Source organism: Symsagittifera roscoffensis, unplaced genomic scaffold (genome assembly GCF_963678635.1).
Source record: "Symsagittifera roscoffensis unplaced genomic scaffold, txSymRosc1.1 SCAFFOLD_166, whole genome shotgun sequence".
In the NCBI taxonomy this organism is placed as follows: Eukaryota; Metazoa; Xenacoelomorpha; order Acoela; family Convolutidae; genus Symsagittifera; species Symsagittifera roscoffensis.
The window spans coordinates 1-17,345 of NW_026971650.1; positions in this window are offsets into that span (position 1 = coordinate 1).

Sequence of the window (17,345 nt, forward strand, 5' to 3'; positions counted from 1 at the left end):
TATCCTCATAAGGCACAGGTATCGAACGAATTCAACTCGTCAGCAGTGAGTAATAAAGGAATTCTTGCTTGTCATGGATACAGTTTTGAAGAAAATCCTGATGCATTTGATATGTATCCATTCACTGATAGAGCAAACTCATTGGGAACAGGGATAACTTTTTCACTCTATGGGAGGCTCGCCATTGATTTGTTTACTTGCGAAAAACTGTTGCTACCAAATACCAAAGTTCGAATTAAACTTATTCGAGCTAGACCTAATTTTTACATGTTATCTGATAATCCAAATGTCAGTCTGAAAATAGTTGATTGTTCGTTGTTTACTAGAAGAATTTTAGTTGCTGAACCTAATCATCAATACTTGCAATGGAATCTGGAAAGATAACCTGCTCAATATAATTACATGGAAACTATAGCAAGAACCTTTATCATTCTATCTCGTCAAAACCATTTTATTCAGGAAAATGTTTTCAATAATGCCCCAATCAGAAGGATAGCTGTTGCAATGAATACAAATTCGGCTGGTGCGGGATCTTTTTATGAAAATCCTTTCAATTATCAACAATTTCATTTGAGAGAGCTTAGAATTATTCGGGGTGGAAGAGCAATTATTTCATTAGATACAACTTCTCCTTGTCGACCCTATGTCACAACAATGAAAGCAATGCAGTTTAACGAAGATTTTCTAGCTCTTCCTATGGAAGATTTTCAAAATCACTATATTCTAGTTTTTGACTTGACTTCACTACAGGATGCTGCTGAACAGTTGCATTAACCAGAACTTAGTGGAGAAAGCTTGAGATTAGAAATGTTTTTTCAGTTTCCCTTGGAGCAAGTAACGGAAGTGATAGTCTTGGGAGAAAGAATATCAAATGATCAAATTGACAAATTCGGAACAGTCGCTAAAAATGTTTAGTTTTTTTGAGTTTTCAGGTTCCTATAAAAATATTGTAGCTTTTTTGGGACTTTTCATTGTGATTCATTTTCATTTCTGTACTATATATATTTTTTTTTTCAGACCTAAATCTCCAGAAATAGAAGCTAATGAATGCTAATTTAATTGAAAACCCAAGACATTTCTTCAGCCTAGACTGTGAATCAGTGTTCAACAAATTTTGTCCAGTTCACAAGTTTTGTGTATGGGACTTTGTTGATTCAGTACCTAAATGCGAGTAAGTCATTAACTTCAGGATTTTCCATCCTAAATTACAATATTATACTTTCTATTTCTTTGTTTTAGATGTAAATCAGCTAACATTTGCGAAAATGGATAATTTTTCACTTCTGCAAATTATTGAAAGAATTTCTGAACTCAGGTTCAAGTACATGGGATCTTACCCCTCTGATAAAGTACCTCAACTAACAAAATACTCTTTTGAAATTGTTAACTCAGCTCCAAGCAATGATAGAGGGGAGCACTGGATCATGATGGCTCGATTGGATAAAACTTACTATTTTGCTGATTCTTCGGGTCGGAAAAGAACAACTTATTCCTTTCTAACAAAAAAGTATCGGCGAATGGTTCCTCGAAAGCTACAAAAAACTGATAATTTGTGTGGATTTTACGCAATTTATTCAGCATTTCTTCTTTTTAAATTCTACCAGACAAAGTTGAATAATATTCATGATGTGCATGTTTTGAATTTTATAAGTAATTTTATGTAAATTTGTAGTTTTTTCATTTGTAAGTGTAAATTATGGCAGTAAGATTACTATATGATGCAGTGATTTATATATTTTCATTGTAATTTAATTTTTTTCTCTCAAAAAATTTGTTTTTTTTTCGAAGTCTCTGTAGGTTTCAGCATTGTTTCAGTTTGATAGAAAGTAAAAATATCGTTTCAATTAGATAGAAAGTAAGATTATTTAATAAATTAGGTCAAATAATAGCTAACCTTATCGTGTTTTGAAGTTTTTTTGAAAACTTTTTCATAAAAATTCCAAGTTTTTTCCCAAAAACTCTTACCATTGACTTACCATATATCAAAAAACTAAAAATATAACCTTAATTCTACAATCTACATGTAATTAACAATTAATTGTACCCAATTAGATAACGCGCGCCGAGATTTTTGCGAAAAAATTAGACATTTTCGCAAAAAAACCAAAAAAATTTCGTTTTTCTTACCATTATCTTACCATCACACAAACCATAAAACCTTACCATTGGTTTTCCCTATCCTTACCATTGGTTTTCTCTATCCCTACCCCCCCCCCCACTTCAGCCTCAACATCTACTACTTATATAACTTGAAGAAAATTATAAAAGCTGAAGCTGATACGTGACATGGGGCGGATCTACGATTTTCTTGAAGAGGGAGGGGCGGAGTTTCAAAAAATTTAGGTATGTATAAGAAGAGTCTAGCTTTACTTCACAAGCAGTAAAAACAATTTGTGACACTGAAAGCATCGGCATTGTTTACTCTCCGGTCGACGATTATAGAGCTACAAGATGCATGTAGCGTAATACAGGAAACTTGAAAAACTTTGTTCTTATGAACGCAAAAGAGGAAGGACACGGGAATACAGAAGGTATGATAGAGCGTGCACTCAGTGCTTTTGGAATTTTCGATAGAGCTGCTGTAAAAACATCAGCTTTCAAAGAGCATCCCGGGCGTGAAGCAAACGCGTTACTGAGAAATCTAACGAAAAACCGTCACTGCAAAATCTAAATTGGGATAAAGTTTTGAAGAAAAAGTCAGCCTGTTTTGATAGCGAATACCCACGAGCAGCTCGTTTACTCCTTCCGTCCAAAACTAATTGAAACCAACGCTCGGACATGGAGTATGGTGTTGAATACATCAACCATCCAAAGAGGCTAGCCGAAGATCTACTGGTAAACTGCGAAGGGTGCGAGACCGGCGCCGAGTGTGCAAAATTGAATTCGACGGGGCGATCTATGAGGCCAACCTGGAGAACGGAATTGCTGTTCCAAAGGGTTGACAAGCGGATAAAAGAGGTATAGTCTCATTGAACAAAATGGAACCTGATCTAAACTACATTTTATGATTGGATAAATTAGATATTTTACCAATGTAAAGTATTTAATATTAACCAATCATGATCCATCTAACTAACAACCCACTTATTTGTAAGTGCTGAAGTTACTTGTAATTTCAGCACCAGAGAGATTTGAATTTAACTTAGAAATTAGTTGGACTCTCCCGAGCACTTCAGCAGCCGCAATAAACCAGTATACCCTAGATCTATTGAGCCTAGCAGAGACTAGTTAAACAACCTGAGACTAGATAGTATAAGAGTAAGATTAGGATCGGTATTAGACTAAGAAGTTGCACGAATCTATCCGGCCGAAAATAAGATAGCGTGACGAGCAGACGGTGTACCCTATCCGAAATTACTCTATGAGTTAACCAACTCGGTCCTAACTCATCTGGTGCGACCATAAGTCTCGAACAAGACCTTAATAGCTTAGAATTAACCAAAATAGATTAGAAATTAGACAAAAACATTTACAAAATGTTATACGACAATAATTTAATCGAAATGTCTCTACGACTCAATAGATCAGAGCCAATATTCCGAACCATAACAGAACTACCCGGAATTGGAAGAAGACCTCGAACCAGAGACGACATACGACAAAGTAGAAACTTGCCATATAGCTATATGATAGTTAGGCAAAAACCAGAACAAACTTTTATATTTAGAATACTACTGGCAATGAATTTAGATTTTCATTTGCAAACATAAAATTTTGAAGTCAATCTTCAAAATCATTTCAGGCGCTAAACAAAATTATTAATATACAATAACGATTGATAAAAAGATCTAAGATCGTTTTCCTAAAACTCTGCAGTAATATACAAAACATGTTTGAAAAATATTTATTGAAAAATAAAAATAAAAATTAGTAGCATGACAATAAATGGTTAGTAATCATAAATCATCCTGTTGTTCCAGCTCCATCACCTAAAACATAACAGCAATCATAAACCCACTAATATCATCAAAACACTAAATCTTTCCTTTACACACATTTAAAATTTTATTAAAACTTAAATTCACTTAATTTTAAAACCAGATCATCAAGGCTTATCCTTGGATCTTAAATCATTTTCTACTTAATTAAATTTCAAATTTGATCATCAAGGCTTATCCTTGGATCAACCAGAACAACTTTGTTCTCCCCCACCCACTTAATTAGTGTCTAACGACCTCAAACGTCGATTCACTACCCAACCCTTTCTAAAGACCTAAGACTAATAGAAATTTTTAAACAAAACTAATCATTCAAATTAGGATAAACAGTGAAGAACTTCGGTTATTCATCCTTCACTTGACCCCCCCTCTTAACAGACCCAGGATAAATCTTAGACTTAGTAAGTTTAAAATAGTATCTAACGAACTACTCGCGTTCTAATTATACCTGAACCTTGTGGATCGATTTACTATTCTCCAACCCTTGAACACAATCACTACCCCTAAGTAAGATTAAGTAAGTTAACACCTTAACTTATACTAGCCACGAGAAAGTAAAAAATCATTCTTCGGAATCGATATACTTTTCTCTCCAACCCTGAACAAACAGACCCAGGTTAAGCTAACCAAAAAATCGTAAGAACTAACAGTTTAAGAAAATAGAAACCATTTAACAACCTTTTGCATTCGTCATCCTAAACCTTATGTCATTTAAAAACCTAGGAAATAAACAAACAATCGTTTTACACAATTGTGAAATAGATAACAAAAAATACGACCTTGTAATCACACCTCATACACAAACAGTTGGATACATTCGAACAAAACGACAAACACTAAAAAGAAAAATAATAACGAAACAAAGACAAATAACACGAAAAAGATTTTCAAAAAATCGAAACGCATTTTCAGAATCAGAAACCAACAGTTTAGACGAACTTTACAAACTAAAAGAATCAATAGATAAAAATTGCCCACTTCACGATCAATTATATTTTTCTGACTCAGAAACAACTTCAAATTCATCAAAAAGAGGAAAAAGAAGAATAAAAAAGCAGTATAAACACAAACCAGTACATTTATACAATTGGAATCAACCAATTAGACACATTAATAATTACATATTAACAGTCATCGAACAAAAAAATGAGCTCAACGCACACCCCAGGTGAAGAAAGTCCAGATGATGATGAAATCTTTCCTTTTATAGTAGATGCAACCACTGATAGAGGACAGCATATATTTTGCAAAAATTTACTATTAAATTTATTTGAACCCGGAATCAGTCCATGTAAAACAGAGTTCCCAGATGTAAAAATCAAAAGACAAATCATAGACCACTACTTAAAAGATATATGCAACATAACACAACAGTATGGAATCTACTCCATAGAATTCACCTCACCAAACCATAATAATAGAAAATATACAATTCAAACAGACGATCTTGATTTAGAATTTTCAAAAGTTTTTTCAGAATATATAAAAAGCATCCAATATCATAACTCACAAAGAGCAAACTCCATATTCACCAATGAAGTTTTCGCAACAATATATAGTTATATTTCGATATTAGAAAACGAAATCCCAATAACAAATGTCTCACCGACAGAAACATCTAAACATTTGAAAGTACGACATGAAATCACACTACTCTCTAGTTATTTAAACATCATTAATGAAAATTTCACGAAAGACGACGTTTCACAACATACAAAACACGATCTACAAAAAATTTTGGCATGGTTCATAATAGATTATTTCACACACAATATTGATTTAATTGCACAAGCAAGAAAAAATTTTAGACCCCAAAACTCGAACGATGATACCGCTATCACAGAACAATCAGATTATGTTTGGGACCCCGAATGGTCTCATCCCGCATTTATAAGCTTCCCACAATCAATCTCAAGTCAAGCAATAAGTACGATATCTTACATAAGAGATTATGTAAAAGTAATACCATTAACCATTGATGCAACACCATTAAACTATAATACATTTTTGCCCGATACACAAAATAATAGTTTAAACTCTATAGTTATACACTCCAGTCCTTTTTATGCAATCACAAACAAAAGACGAGATGTTCAATGTTTTAGAAAAATATCACCAAATACTTCAGAACGAAAATCTGAAGGCCGCCCCCGATAAATCACACTTCTTTTTGACAAGAGTTAAATTCTTAGGACATAATATAGAAAGAAAAACAATCACTCCATTGAAATCACGCATTGACGCTATTCAAAAACTTCAACCACCAACAAATAAAAAGAAAATCCAAGAATTTCTTGGAATGTTAAACTTTTTAAGTAAATATGTTTATAAAATGCAATTATATCTACGACCATTTTATAACATCCTTAGACAACAAAATAATTTTGAATGGAACACAGAACATCAAACACGATTTGAAGAAATAAAGAAACTTTTAACTGAACAAATTTCAAACACAATTCCAGATTCAAATCAACCATTTTATGCAATGTGCGATGCTTCGAACTTTGGCATCGGTGCAGCACTATTACAATCACATAATGGTACAAATAAAATGAACCTCATATCAGCAAATTCTCGATTATTCACTCAAGCAGAGCTGCGACTCTCAACTCTAATGAGAGAATGTACAGCCATAATATATACACTGACAGAATATGAATTTCTGATACTTGGATCAAAACATCCAACAGTTTTATTCACAGACCATAAACCAATCATCTTTCTCTTTACACAAAAATCTAACCCAAACCACCGAGTTTACAGATTTCAACTAATTCTAATGAAATTTCCAAACTTACATATAGTTTGGACTGCAGGAAAAAATCTTGCATTACCAGACACCTTAAGTCGAAATACACCACCTGAATTACTTACACGAAAAACAACAGTTGAAATACCCAAAAACATAAAATTCTACCTTGCAGAAAACGAAACATCACCCCGATTGGAATGCAAATATGCAGTAAAAACTGATATTGAACAATCACAAATAAATAGTTTACAACATTTCCCACTTTATTTAGATTGTCAAAATAATCATTATGAAGTTGATCTACTTGGAACATCAACTTTCAAACCAATCCCATATTCTCAATGGATAAAAAATAACACCCAACAAAAACGAACAAAACAACACCCGCCTAAAAAAGACCATTTTCCACTAATTGAAAAAGAAGATTTAACTGATAAAATAAATTTATCAGGACCACAAACAAATGATTCAAAATACACAATAAATCAAGTTTTTGACCTTCACGACCCACTTGATACAATACCCTTATCTAAAATCGAAATTGAAAACATTTTTCTCCCTCCAACAGAAACGATTACAATTTCAACACTGAAACAATATCAAAATCTTGACCCGATAATTAGACAACTAAAATCATGGCACAAATATAAAACTAAACCTGTCAAGGCAGATTCAACCATTCTAGGAAACAAAACACTCCTCCGATACTTTCGCAAATTTAACAACACAACAATTAACGAAAATACAGACCTTTTAGAGTATAACCTGAATGAATCTACAGTTCCCTGTCTCCCTTTAAGTATGATTCTTATAGCTTTTAATATTTCACATACACAAAATATTAAAGGACACTCTGGATCAGAAAAAACATATTCAAATTTTATACAAAATTTTTACTTCCCAAATGCACCAATTTGGATAAAAGTACTATGCAATGACTGTATAGTATGTCAACTAAATAAACCTTACCCAAATCAAAAACAAATAGCACAAAAACAAGATTTTAAAGGACAAAGCTTGTACTTTAACCATCGTATCTCATTTGATACCAAAGGACCAATTTCACCCTCATCCGAAGGAAACTCCTACATTATGGTAATTGTTGACGCATTTACACATTATGTAGCACTTAACCCAGTACCACATTGTAACGCTTATTACGCTTACACAACACTCTATGAACACTGGATAGCAAAATTCGGACTACCAGAAATTTTAGTTACAGACAACGGTACAGAATTCATAAATAATGAAATTATCACACTATGTCATTTATATAACATTAAACACAAACCACGTACATCTCATGCACCTTGGACAAACGGCTTAGTCGAAGGTATGAACCGTTCATTACAAGAATATCTCAGATGTATCATCAACGGAAATGATACAAAATATACCGAATGGTCAGCAGATGTAAAATTATTTCCCTTAGCATATAATTCACAAATTACGACAACTTTAGGAATGTCACCATATGAAATGGTTTTTAACCAAAAGCCACGCAAACCAATAATGTTTACAGCAAATTCTCATAAAAACGCACAAGGTTATTGTCAACCAAATAAAGACTCAATTTGTTATAACCTACCTTTACATACACACGATGAAGATCATTTTCATCACCCACAAATTCTTAAACTAGCCTCCGGTACACACACCGAATGGATTCTAAATAGAGATAAAAAACACAATGAAATTTATCAAAAAATAACAAAAAAGTTATTACAAAGACAAAACATTAATGAACAAATCAATTCACGTTTTACACCAGCCTCCGAATTAAAAATTGGAACATTTGTTTTAATACCTAATTTTAATACTCAAAAAGGAATTTCTAAAAAATTACAACCCCTTCGAAAAGGACCATACCAAATAATTGCAAAACCCACTGATGTCACATATAAAATTACCGACTCAAACAAAAAAGAAATCGTTCAACATCGAAACAACCTATTACCTTATTACCCAAAAGAATACGCACTCCGCGAATTAACTCAATTATATTCTTTCACAGGATTAAAAATCATTCAAAATGAACCACATCTGAAAAACACAGAACAAAATGATAACCCCACCGAAAATCAAAACACAAAACCAACCGCCACCAAAAACAATACACAAAACCATAAAGAATCTCCAAAACAAAGAAAAAATAGAAAAATGACCGAACAAATAATACCCCAAGAACAAATCGACAAATCAGAAAATAGAAAAACAACAAGACTCCGAAATCAACCACGTAAAAACTATAAAATATTCATCCCCCAATCTAAAATTTTAAAGAAAGTGGAATTTCAAAAGTAATTTTAACATTATACTTCACTATCTTGAAACCTTCGAAACATTTTCCATTTACATTTTTCAAAATAACATGCTGACAAGTACGCAATAATTCTAGTTCAAAATAGACCAATAGGATTCATCCAATCCGTCACTTTCTCTAACTCAAACTAAGACCAATTAGACGAATCATATAGAACTCCAGGCACATCTATAACTATAACTTTACGACCTCCAGGTCAAAAATAAGCAAACCACTCCAACTTGACAACTAAAATAAATATCACCATAATACCGTACCCCTCCCTTATCTAATAACCCAAAGATCAACAATATTTCCCCAACTCAGACCACGAATACCCCCAAAACAAATTTGTTAACTTAGCCTAAAGTAACAAAATGAACATTTTAATTAGCCTAAAGTATAAAAATCTCACCATACCCCGGATCATTTGACAAACAAAAATAAAGAAAAAGACGACCTCCCAATCACCATGAAAATTGCCCCCAACAATTTTTTACAAAACTCAACCCACTTGTCAAAAAACTAATAAATAATCCGACCACACTAGAAAATCGCCTCGAACAGCAAAAAATATTCGACCAAGAGATCATTTCTTAAATGCTCTTCTCTCAATCAGTTACTCAAATACTCATAAATTTTAAACATTTTTTTACAATACTTGAAACCTTTATAATATTTCTTTTTGATATACTTGAATCTTTTCTAATAATCCTAATCAATTTTTGTAACATTTTTTTAATTTTCTACACTATACTCGAACTATTCCTCCAACTTTCCAAAACCCTTGATTACATCCACAGGTACGATTCATATAACTTGTCTAAATGATACGAAAAATTTTCAGTAGAACTGATATTTTTTTATTGTTTGTAATTTTCATAGCATTCTTATCATCCCTCATTTTGACAATATGTAAATGTATAAAGAAAGCAATCTTCACATTTGCCCTAGCAGCAATCCTTCTAATTCTTTTTTTGGAAGAATATTATAATAAACATAAACCTTCCCACTAAAGTAACAATTCAAAAATCCATCAAAAATTGCTACCCAACAGTCACAAAGTCAGTCTTCACCGACATCATCCCAAGATAACCAAACACCACCTTCAATTACTCAAAATCCTCAAACATCTACACGAATTTCTTTTCAAGACAATCCATACAATTTTGAAGAACGACATGCTCGTTTATCAGAACCACTAGAACCAGTTCAACGACAAGCACCTCTAAGCGAACCAACATATAACCTATACCCAACACTACCACAAGAACTAAGTAGAATAAGAAATCCTAGTCAAAACCAAAATACAGTCGAAATAAATAGACAAATTATACATCCTCGACGAAACAGAAATTTTCAAACTCCCCGAGTTCATTTTGATATACCTCAATCCCCATCACAAAACACTCCAGAAAACCCCATTGGTATATTACCAGAAACACCTACGCTTCTTTCACAACGTAGCACCTCAAGCCTACCATCAGATTACTTAGGTTCAACACCAACATCTGAACAAATACGTGAAAATCCCTTTAACCCCCCAAACCAGGCATCACGACTACCATATTGGACAACACATTCATTTACACAAGGTGAATTAAATTTAGTCAATAATCCAATAGATATTTCTACGGATACAACAACATCCTCATCACTACCAGAAACATTATCACTACCATCAACACCATCAATAAGCCAGATTTCACCACCACCTTTTAACTTAAATTTTCCAAATAATCTCGACGCCAGATATCGAGAACAATCATCAATAAATATTCCTTTAAGACTAGATTGGAATACATTTACAGCACCTCCACCATTATTTGGACAACATCAAGAAAGTAACCGCCTTCATAACTGGGCACTTAATAGATTACAATATCGCCAAGATATTCACAACGATATCCGTGATCACAATATTCAAATACTCCAACAAAACAGTTTACAATTAAAGTTTGAAATCACAGTTAAGTTAAACAATATTACCCAACATCCCTACCCATTAAACCCACCTAACATAACAGCTCAATCACTACCACCACCGTTTATAACTACTGAAGTAATATACAAATACGACAGATATACCAAAAACACAATTGGCTACATTACATTTTATAATCCATACTCAGGATTATCATACACATGTATATTCTAAAATTATTAATTTTTCTCCAACTCCTTTTTCTAGTAATCTCAAATCAAAACATAAACCCTTCCCCTCGTACAGGACCACAAGATTTATTAGTAACACATTACGATTGTGAAGAAAATGAACAAAAAACACTACATAAATACGCAATAAATCAAGTATCACAATGTGAAACAGAACCACAAGCTATAGAAACCACAGATGTAATAGCAACACTCTATTCAAAAGCCCGAGCAACAACAGTTACAGGTTATAAATTCACAGCAACATTTTCCGAAAAGAAAGTACATTGTTCACAAGTCTCGAACGGAAACAAAAACCGACTTGACCATGAATCATTCTATCAGAGTAATATAGAACGTCTTTTACATCTCAATCCCGACGATTGTAAAAGTCAATTACTTAGACTAAACATCACACAAAATAAAAACTCCGCAAGAAAGTTAGTTAATTTTCAAGTTTTTTCAGACTCTGTACATCAATCACAACTTGAAAGACACCAAGGACATATAAAACTAGACGAAAAATACCCGTATAACGGCGCACACGGACGATTAACCTATGACCTACACGATAAACATTGGATACCACACATTGGTATAAATGACCCATCAAACTGCAAAGCAGACACAAAAAATAAAGGATACCAAGAAATAATGTTTTTCGATTGGAAAATACAACTCGAAAAAATACAACTAACACGAGATTTATCAGATAATACAATGATCTATCAAGGAATCCGATTACCTTGTAAAAATGATCAAGGTTATTGCGACCCTACAACGAGAACACAAGCAACCATTGTTTGGTTCCCCGAAGATACATGTACAACATTTCAAGTAGCAAAAATACACGCTCGTATGATAAAATTTCACGAAAAATATTTTATACAATCAATTCCATATGAACAAGTCCATCCATCACGAAAACTAAGTTCTAATTTTAGAAACATAGACAATATAGAAAATAAATTGACACGTTTTCAAATATATCAAGAAACAGAACTTGCATGTAAATACAGGAATCCACTTCACAGAACACAATACTCTGAAATATTAGTTGAATACGAAAAAGGATTCGACATGACCACTGGAAAAGTAAAAATCGACCCATATGCCACAGGTCATCCTCCAAACGAAGGAACATCCTATATACCAGTTAATTTTGAAAAAAAGCAACGGACAACCTGGTGGACATCTAAAACCCCATGACACCAGAAGCACACGCTTACAAGAATTATCACTAATGAATACTACATATTTCGGTAATATCCACTATGATATTCATTTAGATATGAAACTAGATTATACAATTAGCCGAATTTTTCAAGAAATGTCACTCTCCGAATTAGAAACACTACACCAACTATGCGAATTAGAACGAACACAAATATTACAATCACTTGCACTAGCAGTATTAAAAATACCCTATGCAGGATACTTATTATCTGGAAATAGATCAAATTTTTTAGACTATGAAGGAAACATCTTATGGTTTTATACTTGTACTAAAAAAGTATCACCACTATACGTTTTTGAAGATAAACGATGTTATAAAAGAATCCCTATCTTTTATAAGAATAAAGTACATTTCGTGGATACACTTTCACGAAGAACCTATTTCTGGGATACCGCAGTCCCATGTGGATCAGAAAACAGCCACAATGTAGTACAACTAAACCCTGATGAAAATAAATATTATCTTCTCACTCCATATCCCACATTAATGCAATCACTCAAAAAATTTTCACCAGAAAGCATTCGCGCTATTGCTCGAAACCCAAATATAGACTTACAATCAATAGGAATCTATTCAAAATCAGATATTCAACATCACATTAGAACACAACAATTCCAAGAATTATTAACACAAATGGACACTATACAAAGACAACCAATAGACCAAAATTTACGCAAACTTGCAGAAACCGCAGGATTTGCCGATATCTACACGCAAGACTATAGCGGATATTTTAAAGACATTAAAGATTATATATATCTAAACGGTGAAAAATACCGTCCCCAAGATATATCACCAATTAACATTTTTAGCTTTGTTACACTCAAAAATGAGATCCTCGATTTTCTAGGATGGCCCTACTACATCTTAGAAAAATTGACTATTTTATACGCAATGTTTAACTTTATTGGATTTCTTTTCTCACTTTTAAAAGGAATCTACAACACATGTGCTATACACACACAAGTGAACAGACAAGCAAGCGTAGCACGCATACTCTTTGCAGGATTTTTTGGAATCTTTTCTACATCTATTAACAAAATTCTTTTAGACGCACAAATAAAAGAATATAACACAAAAATAGCAACACGACAAAATACATACGACGAAGAACATAACAATGTAGACATAACGCCAACGGCACCACAATTACCACTCCTACCAAATAACCATCCACTATCCCTAGTCCCACGAAATTTTCGAAACTTAGCCATCACACATAATCCAAATTTTCAACTCACCACATCACAAAGTCCCATCCAACATATAATGACACACCAGTCACAAGACCAAAATACTTATGAACAAATTATTGAACAACCCCATACCACCGCTTTTCAGTCTCAAAATAATCATTTTTTTAGCCCACGATGAGCCGCCAACTTGGATCACTACACCGATCAAATTCCCACCCAACCAATCTTACCTCTCCAATCCCAATAATACCACTTTTTGCTTTTCCGCCACCCGATTTTCCATCTAGTAATGTAACATCAGGCATGAATTCCGACACTAATTCACACATCTCAGTTTTATATTCCATCTCACAACTCAATAACCCGAATATTGAAACCCCCGATGAATTTGCCGACTCAGAACCATCCCCATCCAATAATTTTCATAACTCTTCTAAATTTTCTCAACCCCCTTTTCAACCCATATTATCCAATAACCCTGACCCAATCACTCCCACACCCTCTTATGCTTCCCAAGTTACCCCAACCTACTCCTCATACCATTCTGACCAATCATCTCATTCTCCAGACACCCCGCGAATCTCCCCAGAGCTAGATAATTTTATTACCCTTCAACAACAACCCTACCACCTCCATACCCCAACAATAAACCAAATCTCCTCCACAATAAATTCATCCAACCCCCCTACCCCTACACCCTCTTCAAATTATACTGAATCATTAGAACCATCATCCACATCAACTGAATCTTCACTCAACACTAATAGAGCTTACCGCACTTTTAAAAGAAAGTTCCCCAACCATCCTTTCCCAGCAAAACCAGGAACAGCCCGTGAATACATCAACCACCCCAAGCATACTAACACAAAAGAATTTTTAGCCATCACCTTACCCTCATTCCCACAATACACCTTAAACACCCCCCACGACACTAACGAAACACGCAACTTTGTAGATGAATACGTTTTAATGCCCACTCTCTCTTGGACCTCATATTATCATTTTACTAACCCTCTTTGCTTACCTTTATCTAACACTCACATCGATATAGAGCGAAATACGGACATGCTATATCGACTCACTACACCACTAACCGCTAGACAATTTACTTACGTTGGATATAAAAAATCACTAAAAACACACACTGCACCTAGAGCTAACGAATATACACTCGAATACTATGATCACAACATCATCAGAGCTAACCAAGATCAATTCTTAGACGACGATCGCTTCGCTAATCCACAAATTACCGAGAAATTTTTCATCAAGACACCATATATATTTACACTAAACATCTTCGACCGAAAGTTTGATCACATTATTTCAGAAGCACTAACAGACACACAAGCATACGAAAGTTTTAAAGAACGCTTCCAAATATTTTCACTAACCTATCATTTCCTTGCACCACACGAAAGAGATTTACACTGCTCACACGATATTATGTTGCGCACTAAACAAACCCACACATATAGTTATTACCGCTTCATCCAAAATCACTTTGACCTACACACACCCTCTAGACAACCACACCATCGCTTTCAATTCATTAATTCCAAATACACTTCACCATTTTTCCTAAATTTCACATATTGCATTAAAGATACTAACCTTCATGGTATTCTTCGCAATTATGATCCCATAACCCAAATGTACATCTTCTGTCCCATCACCAAGACCTTCAACGCCGAAGAATCCCGACCCTTCCTTATCCCGCACGAGTTTGTACAACCTATAGAAATCCCAATTTTAGAATTCATCCACAACACTAAATTCAATCACAAATTATATAATCTAATCCAAAACACACCTTATGAGTTTGCAGTTGGCACTGAAGAACTAACCACTATTAAGGCACTTCAATTGCTTTGGCCACTGCTTCAGACTAAAAATATCATCCGCATCTTAGCTAAACTACTAACAAATTCCGATCTCATCCACGACATCTTCCCCCACGGTTTTTTCCCCGACGACTAACAGGTAAGTATGAATTAAATGAATATTACTAACTAATTAAAATATTAAAAACTCACCATTCTTTATCCATGTTTTCTTTAGATTTTTAGTCTTCATCCGACGATCACCTACAAAAACCACAAAAAACAAATAAAGATCGCAAATTTCATCAAACAGATTTCAACAATTCTATTAATCTCTTACACTTATAAATTTATAAATTTAATAACAATGCAGTAAATTCATTCCTAAAATTTTCCCCACAAGCAGTAAATCTAATTATGATGAAAATTTGTAACTTAAAATTCCCCCATAACTAGCAGTAAATTTCCAAATTCTATGCAGTAAATTAATAAGAAGCAAATGCAGTACTAACCTTTTGATATTCTCATTCATTCGCACAGAAATTCTATCCACACTCGCACAGCTCGCCCACGAAGAATTGTTTAAAATAATGAATTTCAGTTTCAAGTTTTCACACTCAACAACTCTAACATATAATAACATGTTTCAAACCTTCCTTTAACCCGGTTGGAAAGGAATCATATACTAAACAAAACTAACCAACGCAGCTTACTAAATACCACAAATCATAGAATAACAGCATGACTAAGAAAAGGAAACCAACGGTACCCAAACCGGATTAACCCAGTTTAAAACTGGATAATTTATTCTTTTGAAGACTATTATAAAGTCTAAGAAAGAAATAATAAAACACAAAAAAGTCGAAAGACAAACCCATACCACGAACAATTTGCTTTTTGGAAAAAGGACATAACCAACAAGACATAAGAAAAACCACAACAAACCCAACATAAAACGTTGTCACATAACAGGACCCCTCACAAAAACCGCATGAAATCATACTCCCACTCCTGGCCTAACCCACCAGGAAGGACGTCCTGAGCATGCTCTATAGCCGGCCTAACCCACCGCGCTACATACACGCTTTGTGACCACACCTCTATTTTTAATAAGAGCTACTCAAGTGTGAGTAACTCTTCAAAATAACCGAACTAAAACAAAAAGCTTTTGTGAAAACAACTAACTAAAATCATAATTAAAAAATATTAAACTAATAAATGTTTTATAAAATGTAAATTACATTATGCAATACATAGATCAGAATACAACACCAAGGACGAACATCTAAAGACAAAACGACCCCACTACGCTCGAGAGAGAATGGCCAACCACAATCGATATGCCACTCACAATCACAACTCAAAGGATTTAGAGTACGACTTGACTTCGCAGAAAAGGACTTCATTGAACTAGACCAATGACCACCTCGATGTTCAAGTATACGTACAGATCCGAGTAACCAGGCATCCCCTCCACGCACAATCTCCACGCCATTCCCAAATTAGATCAGACACAAAAGAAGTTCTCCACGCAGAACAAAAACCTGACATAGCAAACTATTCTGAAATCAGATTTGAGTTTGTTGCAAAGACTTAGTCGTTGTCACTAGAAGACACAACGTCTTATGTCTCTAACTCCAGCTTCCTGGAACTTCTTTAACAAAGAGGAAACAGAAGAAATAAGATGTTCGCCAAACACCAACGTCCATCATCCATCCTTCGAATTGCAGAAGAACTATTCTAAAAAAACTCTGTAAAACCCGGATGGGTGGAACCTGATCTAAACTACATTTTATGATTGGATAAATTAGATATTTTACCAATGTAAAGTATTTAATATTAACCAATCATGATCCATCTATCTAACAACCCACTTATTTGTAAGTGCTGAAGTTACTTGTAATTTCAGCACCAGAGAGATTTGAATTTAACTTAGA